General features: G+C 28.5%; 1 protein-coding gene across 2 annotated transcripts in view; it reads right to left on the bottom strand.

Annotated features, from left to right (window-relative positions):
* LOC148227697 (ras-related and estrogen-regulated growth inhibitor) overlaps positions 1-14,809 on the bottom strand; it is a 43,955-nt gene extending 29,146 nt beyond the window's left edge. For both annotated transcript variants that reach the window (XM_088201922.1, XM_088201923.1), the window contains exon 1: positions 14,472-14,809. The gene's annotated coding sequence lies outside the window, so the exon portion shown is untranslated. The remainder of the gene's footprint in view (positions 1-14,471) is intronic.
* Positions 14,810-15,214: the final 405 nt, after the last annotated feature.

Here is a 15,214-nt window from a genome sequence, read left to right as displayed (position 1 = left end):
ACTGAAGATCAGAATTTATGAAGAATTAGCATCCTTAAAAACAATCACCTGCAAAATAACACATTGTATTGATAAGCACAAAAATATGCTAGAACAAGTGCAGGGTTTCCAAACCTTCACTTAGAAATACAACTAAAATAAACAAATCTCAATACATTTTTATTTTTTTGTAACCTCGATCTCTATTAGTTTGATCAAGCGTATATAAAGGCATACATAGCGCATATCATTCACTCTCGTTCGGAACACGCTTCCGTCAGCACATCGAGAATTTTCACACGATATCTCTGAGATACAACCAAGTTTATTGATTTTGAATTGAGGACAAGAACCAATTTACAAAGTAACCTATTTACATTTTATTTTTAAAACAATTTAATTCAACCACACAATAAATAATATATATACTTATTGGTTTTCATTGATCTAATTTTTTTTTATGGTGTCTTAAATTTGTTGTTGTTTCTTAATATTAATATAAAATAAATATTGCTTTTTAATATTAGACCGAAATAATTTCACAAATATTTGCCAAAATTAAAACACGATCAAGTAATATTTTGACTTGAAAAATATTAACTGGAAAATGTAAAAAAATATTATTTGCAATAAGAAATATAATTTGATTACATCTTCCGAGAATTAAAAAGGTTGTTTTAATCCTGCCTTATGTATAAATTCTCTCTCACATTGTTCTTCTTATTATACGATATTTTAAATATAAACGATATTTTTAAGTGTCTATCGCAATAAATTTATGCACTTGTAAATTTGTATTTTCGCGCTTTTACATTTATGTAAATATGTACATCATCGCGTTCTATTTCCGTCGCTTATATATGTATTTATATCAATATAAAAATTAAAAATTTATATATAAAAATCTCTGTGTCAGAGAAGAGATTTTCCCAGAAATTATTCAATGATAAGTTGATATACGAGTACATGTTATAAAAATAAAAGGTGAATCCGACAACACAGAACCGAGAGACTGCGTCAATACGATTCCGGTTAAGTCTTGGGTTAAATTTAGTCCACGGATGACAGTGGAGAGTTATAATTTAGTGAGCCACTTAAAACGTTTTCCTCGGAACATTTTCCTTGTTTTATTATGATATATTAATCTAGCCGACCCGGCCATGTAATAATAAATTACTTGTTAATATAAAACGGTGGAGAACAATGCTTAGTCGTAGCTTAGGTGTGCTAATATAAGGTTTGCTTCGTATGCGAAATTCAAGATTACAGAAAGGATAAAGCGTGATTTTTTCTATGAGATTTTCTTGGAAATAAAAACGAAATGGTTGATGAAACAAAGCGATTTTCAAACGCGACAATGTAATTCCTATTTAATTCTAGGGCATCGACCCTTGAAATTCCCTGACGTTTGATTTATTAAATTCGAGAAATTTTACAATATTGCTTTTAAATAAATTGTATCTTACAAGCTCTAAATATTTATGTAATATTAAATGTGAAATAAAATAATAAAAACAATTCATTGACAACGATTTATATCACTGTATACAAAAGTACGTACAAAATGTTATAACTTCCCTTTATAAGTTTATCTTAAATATATTTATCTTTCAAAATGATAGATACATTAAAACAAGTTGGATGTGACCTAGATGTTAATAGCGAGTTTAAAATTGTGCAGATTTACATGGCAATTCTAAGATCAAAGCGAAAACAAAATTTAATTAAAAACTCGACTACTATTTGCCATACTTTATCTTTTTTGCAATTGGTGACCGAGTAGCGAGACTATTTTATATATAATAGTTAGCTGTCAGATGAGCTGATAACAGTTTATGATACAAAATATGTAATCTACTAATATATGTACAGTATAAAAGTAATGTTTATTCTCAAGAATTATTTCTTAAAATATTTTGGAGAAATATGGCAAATCAAAATTTTTTATTTTTTTAGTAAATTTAATGATTTCTCGAAAAGTCTTTTATTGGCAAAAAAAATACATTTATTAAAATATTTTCAAATGTTTTTTAACCGCAGCATAAAAAAGGGTAGGTCCGTACCTGATGTTTGAAAATATGAAACTTTTAATAAATAAGTATTTAAATAGCAAAAAATTGTTTACGAATTTTTCAACTACTCTAATCGGCCTTATCTTTGTTTTGATAATCTAAAAATGAAACTGATAATCTGCTCCGCTTGGTAGTCGGCAAGTTTTAAAAATGTATGGGGGCTTTCTATAAAGCTGCGCAATTAAATTTGTATTAATAAAAAAGCCCCAAACTTTCTCGTATCTCGACTATCCTTTGATTATTCGCGTACACTATACTAAATCATCCTATTGTAGTTTGTTATCTTCAACGATCATTCAATTCTCTGTTCATTAAGAATATAAATATATAAACAATAATTTACTGATTAATTAATTCACACACTATTTATATTAGATATATTTTTTTATCAAAAAAAAATTATTTCTTGAGAAATTAAAATGCCTATTGGTGAGTATTGTTCATCTACATCTTTTATTATAGCCCAACGAGACAAATTAAAGATAATGAAAATTAAAAGCTAATCGCATTAGTGTTTATGTAAACCTTCAAATCCAACCTTTTGTAAATGATTTAGACTGGCGGTACGATAATTACAAAGGAGTGTTCAAAAAATATTTATTTGTTTCAATAACTATTATTAGTGTATTTTTTAGACTTAATTAGCTTATAAATAAAAGGGTTTAAAGTATTTTGTAAAAAGTCTGTGTGGCTATTGTGCAATCCATGTGTGTTCACACCATTTTTCTTTCTATTATTTTTGTTGAAACACTCAAATTTTGTACCTCTAACGAGTTTTGGGCTAAAACACACATATGGATTGATTAAAAAAGAATGTTTTATTGACCCATATATATCCTAATTGTATCTATTTTATAAAAAATTAAATTGTATTCAATACTAGTGTTACAAATATATATTTTTTTACTTAACTTAGTTACTTTAATAATATATGTATGTATGTATGTATTTAATCAGTTATTTTACATATAAATCAGTTTGTACATATACTTATTATTCTGATAATCCGCGAATGAAACTGTTGAATTTTGATTAAAAAAATTTTTTGAGGTGATTTGTTGTAATTACCTAATAATTTAAAGATTTTTAAATGGTCTGTATGATTGACTGAAAATTAAAATTAGATAATAGATACATGTTTAAAGATTATTTTCTGCTCACCATAAAAATACTTAAAAGGTTTAATGCCAATTTAAAATATCGTAATGTGAACATTTGTGTATGTAATGTGCAAATCGATAAATGCTCGAAACACAAACAATTTTCCCCGATTATCCTCTCGTGAACGTTATGTATTTTCCAGGAATTTGAATGATAAAGCAAGGGTTCCTATGCAAGGGCAAAAAACATCCCACTCCCTTAAATTAAACGATATACGTTTATACAACCAATGCTATAAATATTTATAGTAAATTATTTGTATCAATCCAATTGCGATACATATGATTGAATTATGTAAATTCACATTTAATCACACATGAAATTATAATAGGCGTTATTAATGTGAAAATATGGTACAATAGACATTCCGTTTCAAACACAATGGCATTATACAAAAATATTTTTGTTACGAATGAAAGTTTTTATCGCGTATATTACAAAAACATTAAATACACACTTGAATAGCTATTGATTAAATAATATATATGTTTGGAATTGATAATAAATTTTGTATATATTATAATACTGTATATATACAAAAATGTTGTAAGATGACAGAACACATTTTCTTATCAGTAGAAAACTGCTTGAAAATCGTATCAGGGACAAGATGACATAAAGTTGTATTATGTCATTCATGATGCAAATATCCTTATATTGAATAGTATCTCAACCGTCTGAAATGTGTTTGTATATAAAGTATAAGGTAAGCAAATATATTTTGTATTTATATAACGTAATCCTTATACCTACGGCCGGTGTTCGAACTAATTGATTGAATGTGGTTAGTATCAGTATCACTTTCGTTAGCATAAGGTCAACAATATAAAGTTACGAGTTAACTCATTTTGTGCCAAATCGATTCAAGTAGTTTTTAAATTATTTATAAAAAAATATGATCAGCAAAATTAGGCGTTTATATAATCTAACTGAAAACTAGCTTTGTACTCATCACTCAACTCAAAATATATATTTGTTCAAGTATGAAATTCGTACAAAAATTACCTAATCTTATACTAGCAGATATTATTAAAAAAACAGATTGAGCATACTCATTAATAAATGGTTGTATAAATTACGTATTACATATATGCTGTATATTAATATTCATATGCAATAAGAGCACTTTCACCTGATTTAATTAATAATCATCCTTTGATCTACCATGTAAATTCAATTAGCGAATTGAGTACTGGTTTTATATAATTTATCTTATACGCACAGATTTTATATTTCAATAATAATTATTCAATGCTATATCTAATTAATTAAATACCAAAATTACGTCACAAACATTCATTCATATTACGTTATAATTTATAATGTATCAAAATCAATGCTATCTTCAAACAATCATATACATAGGATGAGTTGTTATTCTTCAACCGACAAGCAACTAATTCGTTACAATTATTTTTATTTTTAAGATCAAAGGGTCTTTTTGCGGGCAGAAATATATATATATATATATAAAAATAAAATAAAAAAGAAGAGTCGGACGTACTCAGATGACCGTTTGTGAAAATTTATGTGAAAGCGAGTTCTTTCTGAACGTAAAGTGCAATTTATTAGACTGATGCGGACGAAACACGTTTTCTGATGTAGTTTTCAGCTCAATTTTAGCACAGGGGGTAAAAAATACTGTGGATTATGTCAACGGTATAAATGCATTTAAAACTGAAAACGGTTCAATGGAGCGTCGTTAACTATAAATATATAAACTTGCGGGTTAAAGTCTCGTAAAACACGAACGTTAGGTTAATTACAAAATAAACTTAAGTTTTGTTCTTTGTTACCAAAAATGGCACAATTTCCCATTTAACTCTTTTAGACATGCAATTTTGCTATCACGTTTTATATAAACATAATTATACATTATTTAGTTAAGCGAAGCCTGAAAATATATTATATAAGGGATCTAAATATATAAATTTGATCGTTAACGTTTTACTGAATTTAGATCAAAGTGAGAAAGTATTATACAATTTGATTTTTTTACTGTTGTATAATAATCAATATAGCTTTTATAGCGTTGAATTTTTTAGCTGTATCATTATAATAAACGCCTTATTACATTACAGTATTAAAAATATTGCACATATTTCACTTAAATCTTCAGTTTTGTATAAGCAAAATAAGTTTTTATTTATTAAAACACTTATTACAGACCTGAACTTTCTATATTTACTCGATAACAAAAATATTTGTGGGGGTGTAAGTGGAGGTCATTTATACCACCATTTTAAACACATGAAAAAGAAATAATAACTCGTCAGATAAAAGGAATATAAATAGAGAAGATAACTTAATTCTAAACCATTGCGTAAAAAATTACAGACCACCTAAGTCCGTCATTGATCATTAGTAAGAAAAAAAAAACACTTTCGTACGTAAAGTGCGTGATAGACAATGCGTCTATCTGCATAAAAACCGCAATTTTTATCTGTTTATTGTAATGTTGAATTAACTTGCAGTTTCACTTCACTGCAATATGCTCACCAATATCCTCATCTGTGATTCGCCAGAACTGTCTCGAATCAAGAATGTAAAATTATATGTGATAATTTGTCACATCGGCAGACGATTCAAGACAAAAGATCATTGTGACCTGATAGTTTAAATTAATGCGTCACGTTTGACAAAAGTATAAAATATAATACAATTTTAAAATACATATATACGTATGCAGACATATAAATTCATATACGCACACACACACATATAAGTAAAAACAAGAAAAAAGAACAGACATAAATCACCTTAACAGGTGTGCATTGTCCCACACGAATTGAACCAAAACCCCATATGTGCAGGAGAAAGTGTCTATATCTCTATGCGCAGTATTGATATTTTATATGCGCAGACGAACGGCCTTTGCCAGAGTTTGAAAGTGCTACACTTCTAGACTTTACAGGCAAGAACAGTGGACGCGACCGAGAACTAATATATATCCACCTTCCGGAGCGCATATTTGGAGCTGCTCCAGCACCGAAAGGTTTTCCATGATGCCTTTGAGCAATTTCCAGAAATGTCTAATTAAATAAATACTTCTGCGATTTGACAATGAAACGTATCCCAGCGCGAAAAAATTTACGCTATACTTTTCCAGCTTCAATTAATTACATTGACTAATTACGCCTGGAATACAAATAATAGAGCTATTTTCTAGTATGCTGCAGAAATAGTGCGCAATACTAAAGTATTCCTGAAGTAGCGCGCATTTCTTTAGATAAAACCGAGCATTTTTCATTAAAAATTCTGCTGTGAGTCTCTGCAATGTGCTGGCTAAATTTCCAACGTTCTTCGAAAGTCACACCTAAATCCTTAGTAAAGCAAGAACTGTCTAGAATATATCCGCCGAGACGGTAGGAATATTTTGCTGGCATCGACATGAAAGACATCAGCGGATTTTCTAGAGAGCATCACGAAAATACGACATCCTTCGGCTTCAAAACCCGAAATTTTTTTTAACCATTTTCAACAAAAGTAATGTCACAATATTGAGAGAGATAGAGATCTCGTGACCAAACAATTGCGTCGATTATTAAAAATATTGCGCGGACCACTAAATAACACATCTGACCCGAGACGTATCGCCGTACGTATATGTATCACCAGAAAATTACTCTTTGCTTGGAAAGGACGCGCGCTAGGTAGATAATACCTGCGCCTAATATTATTGTTCTTCTACCCTATAGTTACCGACCGTCAGAGTGGCCATCTGGGTCAATCTTAGCTGCTCTACTAAAATCGCAGCAGACAATAATATAACTTGATACGACAGCGAAGACTCTCTGACTTACAAAACCTGCCATTTTAAATTCACCGCCTGATAGCGGTATCGACATTTCTCTGTTTATGTGATAATTTATATACATTAATAAAAAAAACTGTTACTAGCTTTTTCGGCATCTATTTGGTTGCAAAGGCACACCCATTTGGCCTGAAATATTTTTATGTAGTGACTAATTATAGAAAATATTATAAAAAAAGACCAAATAAAAAATGGAAATGTAATTTTTATTTGTTGTTAAAGTAAGTGTATTAAAAAAGAAATTCCGCTAAAATCAGTATATTATTTTACATAGCAAAATGAGAATTAAGCACTTATATTTGTTGCTAAATGAAGACAGATTAATGAACACGCATAATATTACACGTGGCGGCTATAAATAAACCTTTCAATTTACACACTTGGTTCAACACAAACAAGAAATGTATTGTCTAAATATCTTCCAAGTATTTTAATTTTTTTTAAGATCACGTCGTGAATTTATTTTTTGTAAATGCATATAAAGTATTTTTAACATTTTTGAAGTATTATTGCAAAAAAAAATAAAACTGCTAGCATATATATTTAATGTTCATAAAATAAATATTTGAACAGCATTAAAAAATATAGCAATCAAATAAATTACATACTTAAGAAAAGAAAAATTATATCTCGGTTTATTATTTTAGATAGGTTTTTATTACGTAATGCAGAGTAGCAATTTCCGGAAAATTTCAATACACAAACATTGAAATCTGCCAAAGGGAGTTTAGAATACCACTATAAATACCAACGTAGACTGAGTCGAAACTTTTGAGTAAACAAAGACAATATAACAGCAGTATGCATATAAGAGAGTGAGTCAACTAAAAATATACTATTTGTCATTGTCGTACCCCCCTGTTTAGAATATGTATCGTTCACTCATAGTGTAAAATAAAAGCTTATGTAAGTTTTTATTAATTTTTTTTTATTAAAATTTGTTTTAAAATATTCGAATATTGAATAAAAAAAGTGTTCTCTGTTTTTACCAATATTAATATATTTAACCAATTAGTGAAAAAAATCGGTTACTTGTCTAAAGTTTTCAAATTATTTATTTAAATATAATTACAGCTTAACAATATTTATTTTAATTATTCATAAATTATTTTACAACAGTTAAATTTTTTGAGTTTTAAAAAAGATTGCATAGTAAAATGCTATATTAATTACTGAATATTGAGAGCGAACGAATTTGACATACATACAGAACGGATCTAAATCGGCATTTTTTTGTGGATTTGCATATAAGTTCAACAATTATAAATAAATAAACCGCTATTAAATTATTAGGCTGATTCAAATAAGATACAAAAATGTAACACGAACTTAAAAAAATTTGCGACGCACACCTGTTTTTGAGATAAGCGTTAATCGATAACATAATGTTTCGCTTAACATACGAATTCTGTAAATTTCGGTCATAGTAGAGACAATCGATAAACGTTATTGACAAATGTTTTTAAAAAGGCGTAAAATATTTTTTTGTTGAGAAGAAGCGTCTCTTTGTCTTGCAATGGATTTTGGAACCCGTGTTTTACATATTGAGAGAAAAAAGTGTTTTACTCAAGTAAATAAATTGTTCTATATTGTTTCATAAGCAAATATTTTACGAATACTCGATAAATTATTCATATATTTACATAATTAAAAATCAAGTGATTAATTATAATATTCAAATATTCGATTAAGAACCCAAATATCACATATTGCAATGTAATTGACTCGTATCATTACATAAATAATATTGTGGCGGTGGACATGTGTCACACAGACAGAAAAAAAACTAAATTACAATCACACAATCGAAAAAATAACGAGATAACGAATGGTGCTACAAAGAAAATACTGACAAGTCATCGAAACATACAGGCTTTGTGTGACCGTTAGATTTGCAAAAGGTGAAGATTTGGCAACACTGCACTTGTCATTTTTGATTACCTTGTAAATGCAATCTTATTTTTTGTTTTTGTGTCGCACTAAACGGCCGTTATTAATGCATTTAGGAATTCTAATACCCAAAATTTCTGATTCGTAAATGAGTCGTAAAGACTAATAGTATTTTGGTTTATTGCGCTTTTAGCACGTATATGCAACAAGAGCTTTTTCATGGGCAATGCGTATATAGCCGAATGGTTGTCACAGAGTAGAAAAACAGATCATTAAACTTTTCACGGGATTTAATTTGGTACACACTGAAAGCACAAATTTTATTTTATGAATGTACTTTCTGGATATCTGTTTTATATTAAAAATATGTTTTACATGGTCGATATCAATAACTAATGACAAACGTACTTCTTCCTTTGCTTCATTTAAGCGCTAGCATTATAGTTTGTTGTCTTTATTAAAGCAGCCAACTTAGTTTGGCACCATGACCCACTGTTGAACGACTCCAATAAATTACTCACTTAAAAAAGAGTACACAGCAACAATTGAGAGAGAAAATTATCTCCTCAAATGACAAGGATTAAACGAGGTTACCGCTGCGAGACAAGGTAATAAAAACAAAAAAATATTTACAGGGTTAACATAAACACATGATACCCTTTTATATTTTCTTAACAAAGCCAGTGTTGACATAGAAGTACACAAGGGAGTAATATATTAATAAATTATTATAATAAAAAACGTTAGTGAGTATATTAGTAGTTTTTTTATTCTTACACAATTTTTGCATAAATATATATTTAACATATTCATATTTTTTAAATTATGGTCTATTAAAATTTTATATATTGTAATACAGTATCGTATTTTATAATGAATTGTGAATTAATTATTTACGTTCACCTTGTATACCCGTCTACAACATAATCGATTCAAGAAACGCTGAGCAAATTTTCTACCCTTTAACCCTTTTTATACAGTTTGTGGCGTTTCTCCCTAAGAGATTTTTTCGATTTTCCACAAGAATGCACTAACCAGTTATACTTGAACTCACCTCTTAATTGTAAGCGATTCGACAGGACAATTTCTAGAGGTCAAAAGTAAATATGATAAAAAAAACAATGCAATTTCTCGATACGAATATAACATCGATATCAAATCGCAAATCGGTTCTATTTGAACAACGAGATTAAAATGGTCGACTCAGAAAATAACTACATTGTATTAGAAATAGCATAGATAATCTACGTATATAATATTCCTTATTATTTATCTTATTATATATTTATATAGATAAAAGCAAAATTATTTCTTCCTTAAAGACGTTAATAATATGATATTCAATAGTTAAAAATTGCATTACATATAAAGTGAAACATATTTATTTACGACGAGCCATAAACACGCAATCATCTTTTTATACCTCATCATAAAAATATTTTAGAGAGCAGATATGTTCGATTGACTCTTAATCAAGTAATATTTTTTGCGTTTACTATAGTATAAAAGGAAAATTCTAAGCCCACTTATTTCATAGAATATTTTATTAGGTAATTATAAGACGTTGTTTCAATAATTTTCTGACTATCGACAAAATAATTCTAAGAACTCTAGAACGACGCTCTTGCTATGCCATTATGATAACATCAAAGTAAACTACGATATAATATATCGAATGTATATCGTGCTACGTACATCTATATACGTTACAATATTAAATAGTTTTATTGCGAAAAATATATTTTTTCAATAAACTTGCAGCTGTGAATCCAGCTTCGCAAAATCGAATTCGACCCTCGGAAAGATTAATATCATGTTTAATTTTAGCTGTGTATAAAAATATTTATATAAGCTATGTTTAATTTATTTTTTCAGGCTAAATAATTAGATATATCATATATAAGAAATATAGATACAAAGTTAGTAAAAAACAAGGCATAGACGAAGCAATATTTTGCTTATAATGTATGATTTTATTAGGCATATCAATTATTAATTTTGCATTTAGTGAGAAACACATTATTTCAAATGTTATACGTTTAATTTTAAATTGATTGTAAGGGTTACAGTAATGATTTTAAAAAATATTTATTAAAACTAAATGGTTTTGTTCGTCATATCATTAGAAATCAGCAAAACTCCCCGAATTCCACAATAGCCACAAAAACTTCAAAGCCGTCACTAAGAAACAATAACCACTAATTACCTGAAAAACTTTTTAATACGCTCCAAAAATATATTATTAAATAATAGTGGCCTTGTTTAAGCTATCCTGTGTAATTCTTGGACGGGCGTATAACTCGAGGGCTTAAAAATGACTATTATACTCTAACGAGATTGTCTCCTATCTGTACAAGCTTCTTTAAAAAACGAATATAAACACTGAATCACATCAAACACGGATTTTTTGTCAGTCATTTGACGAACAGCAATCATATATAACCAATCTAATCATCGACGACTACAATGAAAACTCTCAGAATCACCTGATAAGAACCGCCAATTTTGTACTGGCTTAAAAGTCACACTACTCGGACAATAATCAAGCGTTCCTCTTAAAATAGCCGAGCATATTGTAAGAATCATCACAGACGTCGTGTATGTATAGATAGAACCTCCACTTGCTCTCAAAAGTGATTTCGAGATCTTTAGTGGAAGTTTCTTTAATTAAAATGTTCTCACAGAGATTTTAGGAATAAACTGATGGCGAACGGGATTGAGAAAATGACACAGAATGGCACTTTCCGACACTAAAGAGCAGACGGTTAATTGAATCAAATCTTAATAGAGAGTCTAAATCACTCTGTAAAGAAAAGGAGTCCGCAACAGACCGAATGCATTTGTACAATGCGTATATAAGAAAATTTGGATTTGTAACCGCCGTATTTATGTCATTAATAAATAACATCTAGAGTAGAGGGCCTAAGTTGGACCCTTGAGAAACCCCTGAAGAGGTGAAATATTTTTTGAACAATTACAAACTGTCTCAAATAACTCGAAAATAACCGAGTTAAATCATCCGAACAACCAAAGTTCGATCATTTTTTTAATAATGACCCATGATAAACCTTGTCGAAAGCCTTCTCAAAATCTGTATATACGACGTCTACTTGAATTCCCGCATTGAGAGATTTTGTAACTGTTTTGGTTAAAGACAGAAGGTTAGTAACAAACAAACTTTATCTACAACATCTATTCTAAACCTAATTCCGACAGCTCACCAATAATTTCCAATTGGGCATGGGAACACGAGAGTTCGTATGAGCTCAAAATCGCTTCCTTTTTCGCGTCACGATTTTCAGAGACAATTAGATCTTTCAGACGTAGACAAGAATTTATATAAAAATAACGTTACAAGCTGTACCTGGACGTGACTTAAAATTATTTCAAAATAATTGTTTATAAAATAAATAATTTTTCTTCAATAAAAATCAACACAAATAACACACAGCAATAGGCCTAATTTTTTTTTTTTTAAATAAAAACGACTAATCTGTGAGCTCAACAACCAGGTTAATAATATTTTATAATGACAGTATATTAAAAAAAAAATATTTAGAAGTAAAAAAATTAAATGTAATTATAGTAACTAATTAATAATTTTGAAAGCTTCACTTGCAAAAATATACGCTCTTAGAATACAAACATATCTCAATAGCCCCTATCTAAAACATAATTAGCACTATCGTGAATAATTAACGAATCATTTACATCAATTACAACAGTCGATATTTCATTATAAAACAGCAGAGTTGAATTTGTGCCACGTTTTTATATGCATCACACAACAAAGTCAAAGACCTTGCCATAACATTTATTTTAGATCACTTTGTGACTTATCTGATTGTGCGGACAAGTTCTATTCTCACTCGAAATGAATCATTAAATTACGTAAGGCAGAGAATGAAAGATTCCCGGTGACAAAGGATATTGGATTGTACATGAAAAAGGAAAGGAAAACAGAATTCCTCACAGTAGTTCGAGCGTACACACAAAAGACGAAAAATGAATAAGAGTATTGCTCGGAAAGAGACGTTGCTAATGGTCCTCGGTGAAAAGTTTATTTCCTTAATTTATTTTAGAATTGCGAAATACGAGAAAAACGACTTAAGATATGTACAACACAAAGAACTTTCGTCCTTTGTTGTTACTAAAAGAAGTTATGTCAACAAGTTCTCAATGGGTCAATTTCGTCGGTCCACAAGAAAAACACCGATTGTCAGAAAATATCAGAATAATCAGCCAATGAAACAAAGATTTTAAAAATATTGTTGTTGAGCTTATGTCATTCATAATATCACTAAATTTATAAATATTATGATATTAATATTTATATCCAACTAATAACAATTTTAAAACAATGAAATTCCGATTCCAATGAATTCAATTTAATTACTTGTATTTCAGTTTATAATATGATTTATTTTCATGTGAAAACTGTTTGAGTGATATATTAATATCTCGCATAAATGCCTCGATTTAATAATCTAAGAACGGAAGATTCTTTGATTAGTGATCATTAGCTGATGAAATGTGGTATGTATTATATTATTTTTAATATGTAAATAAAACCGCATTATTGAAAAAAAAAACACTAGTATCTAAAGCGCCATATTAAAATTATGCTCGAATTTTATATTCAATAAAAAATATATAAAACGATCACTAAGGAATAATTCCACCTTAAGAGACGGTTAATTAAATTTAAGAACTTCTGAAATATCGATAATGACCTTCATCGTCTGAAAAAGTTTTTTATACACCAAAAGAAAAATATAATTGTTCAAGATATATAATATACATACTTGAAATATTATAAGGACAATATTATTTTCGAAGTCCGGATTATTAATATTTAACTTAAAAGTGAATTTTACTTGTAAGATTTTTAAGCATGATTTTAATTCACTTTAGAGCGTTAAGTTATCAATTACATATGTAATATTTGTAACCATTATTAATATTAAATCGATCAGACAATAATTTTTAATAATTTAAATTCTGTTACAATGAATTTAATACAAATATAATTTAAATTGATTTAGCAATTACATTGCGTTAATATGATTTTTAAACAAGTATTACAAATCATTCACTGAAAAAGGAAATTAATAAAAAAGTTACACAATGAATTTATACAAAAATCGTATGAATATTAAATACTGTGACGACGTCGATAAACATTGCAGATATTTGAATTTATTTTTATACATTAGATTACGTATAAAAATATGAATCAAAATAACAAAAGAATATAATATGGAAGATAAATTATCATAATAAAAGAATAGCAAAATGTGATTAATTGAAAAAAATATTTAAAATGGATTAAAGATTAAAATCTTTATATCATCGTTAAAAGAATAGTGTTGCGAAAAATAATTAAGTTTTTTATCCATTACTCATTATCGTAACAATTTTAAATATAAATTTGTATTTGAATGAAGAATATTAATAAATATAGTTAATGCAATATTTTGTTCAGATAATTGTTTTATATTAAGAGGGTTACCATTTTGAAAACATATATATTTGTAACAATTAAAAGTACTCACTATTTTATTCCTGCATTGCAGCGTAGATCGTCGTTTGTTTGTCCGTGAGTACTCTATCCTTCTTCCTCTTCTACTTTTTCACTATATTACAGTATTTTATATTATTTTTATAAATAATTTAAGCGTATCGATTCCCCAGCACACACGTGTGTAAAAGTGAAAATATAATTAAAAATCAATCCAAAAACAAATGCTATATTATATTTACTATAAAAAAAATCCTAAGATGCGTATAAAAGCTATGTTTTTTTCTTGTTATTTTATTTTGTTATTTTTATCGTGTTTTGGCGCAAAGTTTGGCGCATCGTTCCGTTCGGTTCGGAAAACCGTTCTGCACTGAACGTCCGAGGAAATACTACTGTAAAGAGCGTCGCGACGTCTAGTCACGTCGTGTGCGTTGCGCATGCGCCAGACCAACGCGGAAAACCGTTAAAAACCGACCTTTCTATTGCATTTATTGTGCACAGAAAATTTATTTTAATTTTCACATAAAAAAATCATTTTTTTATATAAATGACCTCTTATATTTTTGGTCCAAATAAAAGCGGAATCTAATATTATGTTTCAGTCTCGAATTATATACGTATTTTATTAATTCATTGAAATAACAAATATATTTGTAAAATATATCAGAACATAAAACTACTTGACCAGAAACCGTTCTTAAATACCAGAAAATAAAAATATAAATTCTATTTTTGTCGGATGGATGCAACCCAGAACAATAGCAATTATTGAAATAT

The sequence above is a fragment of the Plectrocnemia conspersa genome, unplaced genomic scaffold (assembly GCF_051122295.1).
Source record: "Plectrocnemia conspersa isolate PC_06_02 unplaced genomic scaffold, ASM5112229v1 ptg000013l, whole genome shotgun sequence".
In the NCBI taxonomy this organism is placed as follows: domain Eukaryota; kingdom Metazoa; phylum Arthropoda; class Insecta; order Trichoptera; family Polycentropodidae; genus Plectrocnemia; species Plectrocnemia conspersa.
The sequence above is the reverse complement of the archived record's forward strand: the minus strand, read 5'-3'. Positions and strand labels throughout refer to the sequence as shown.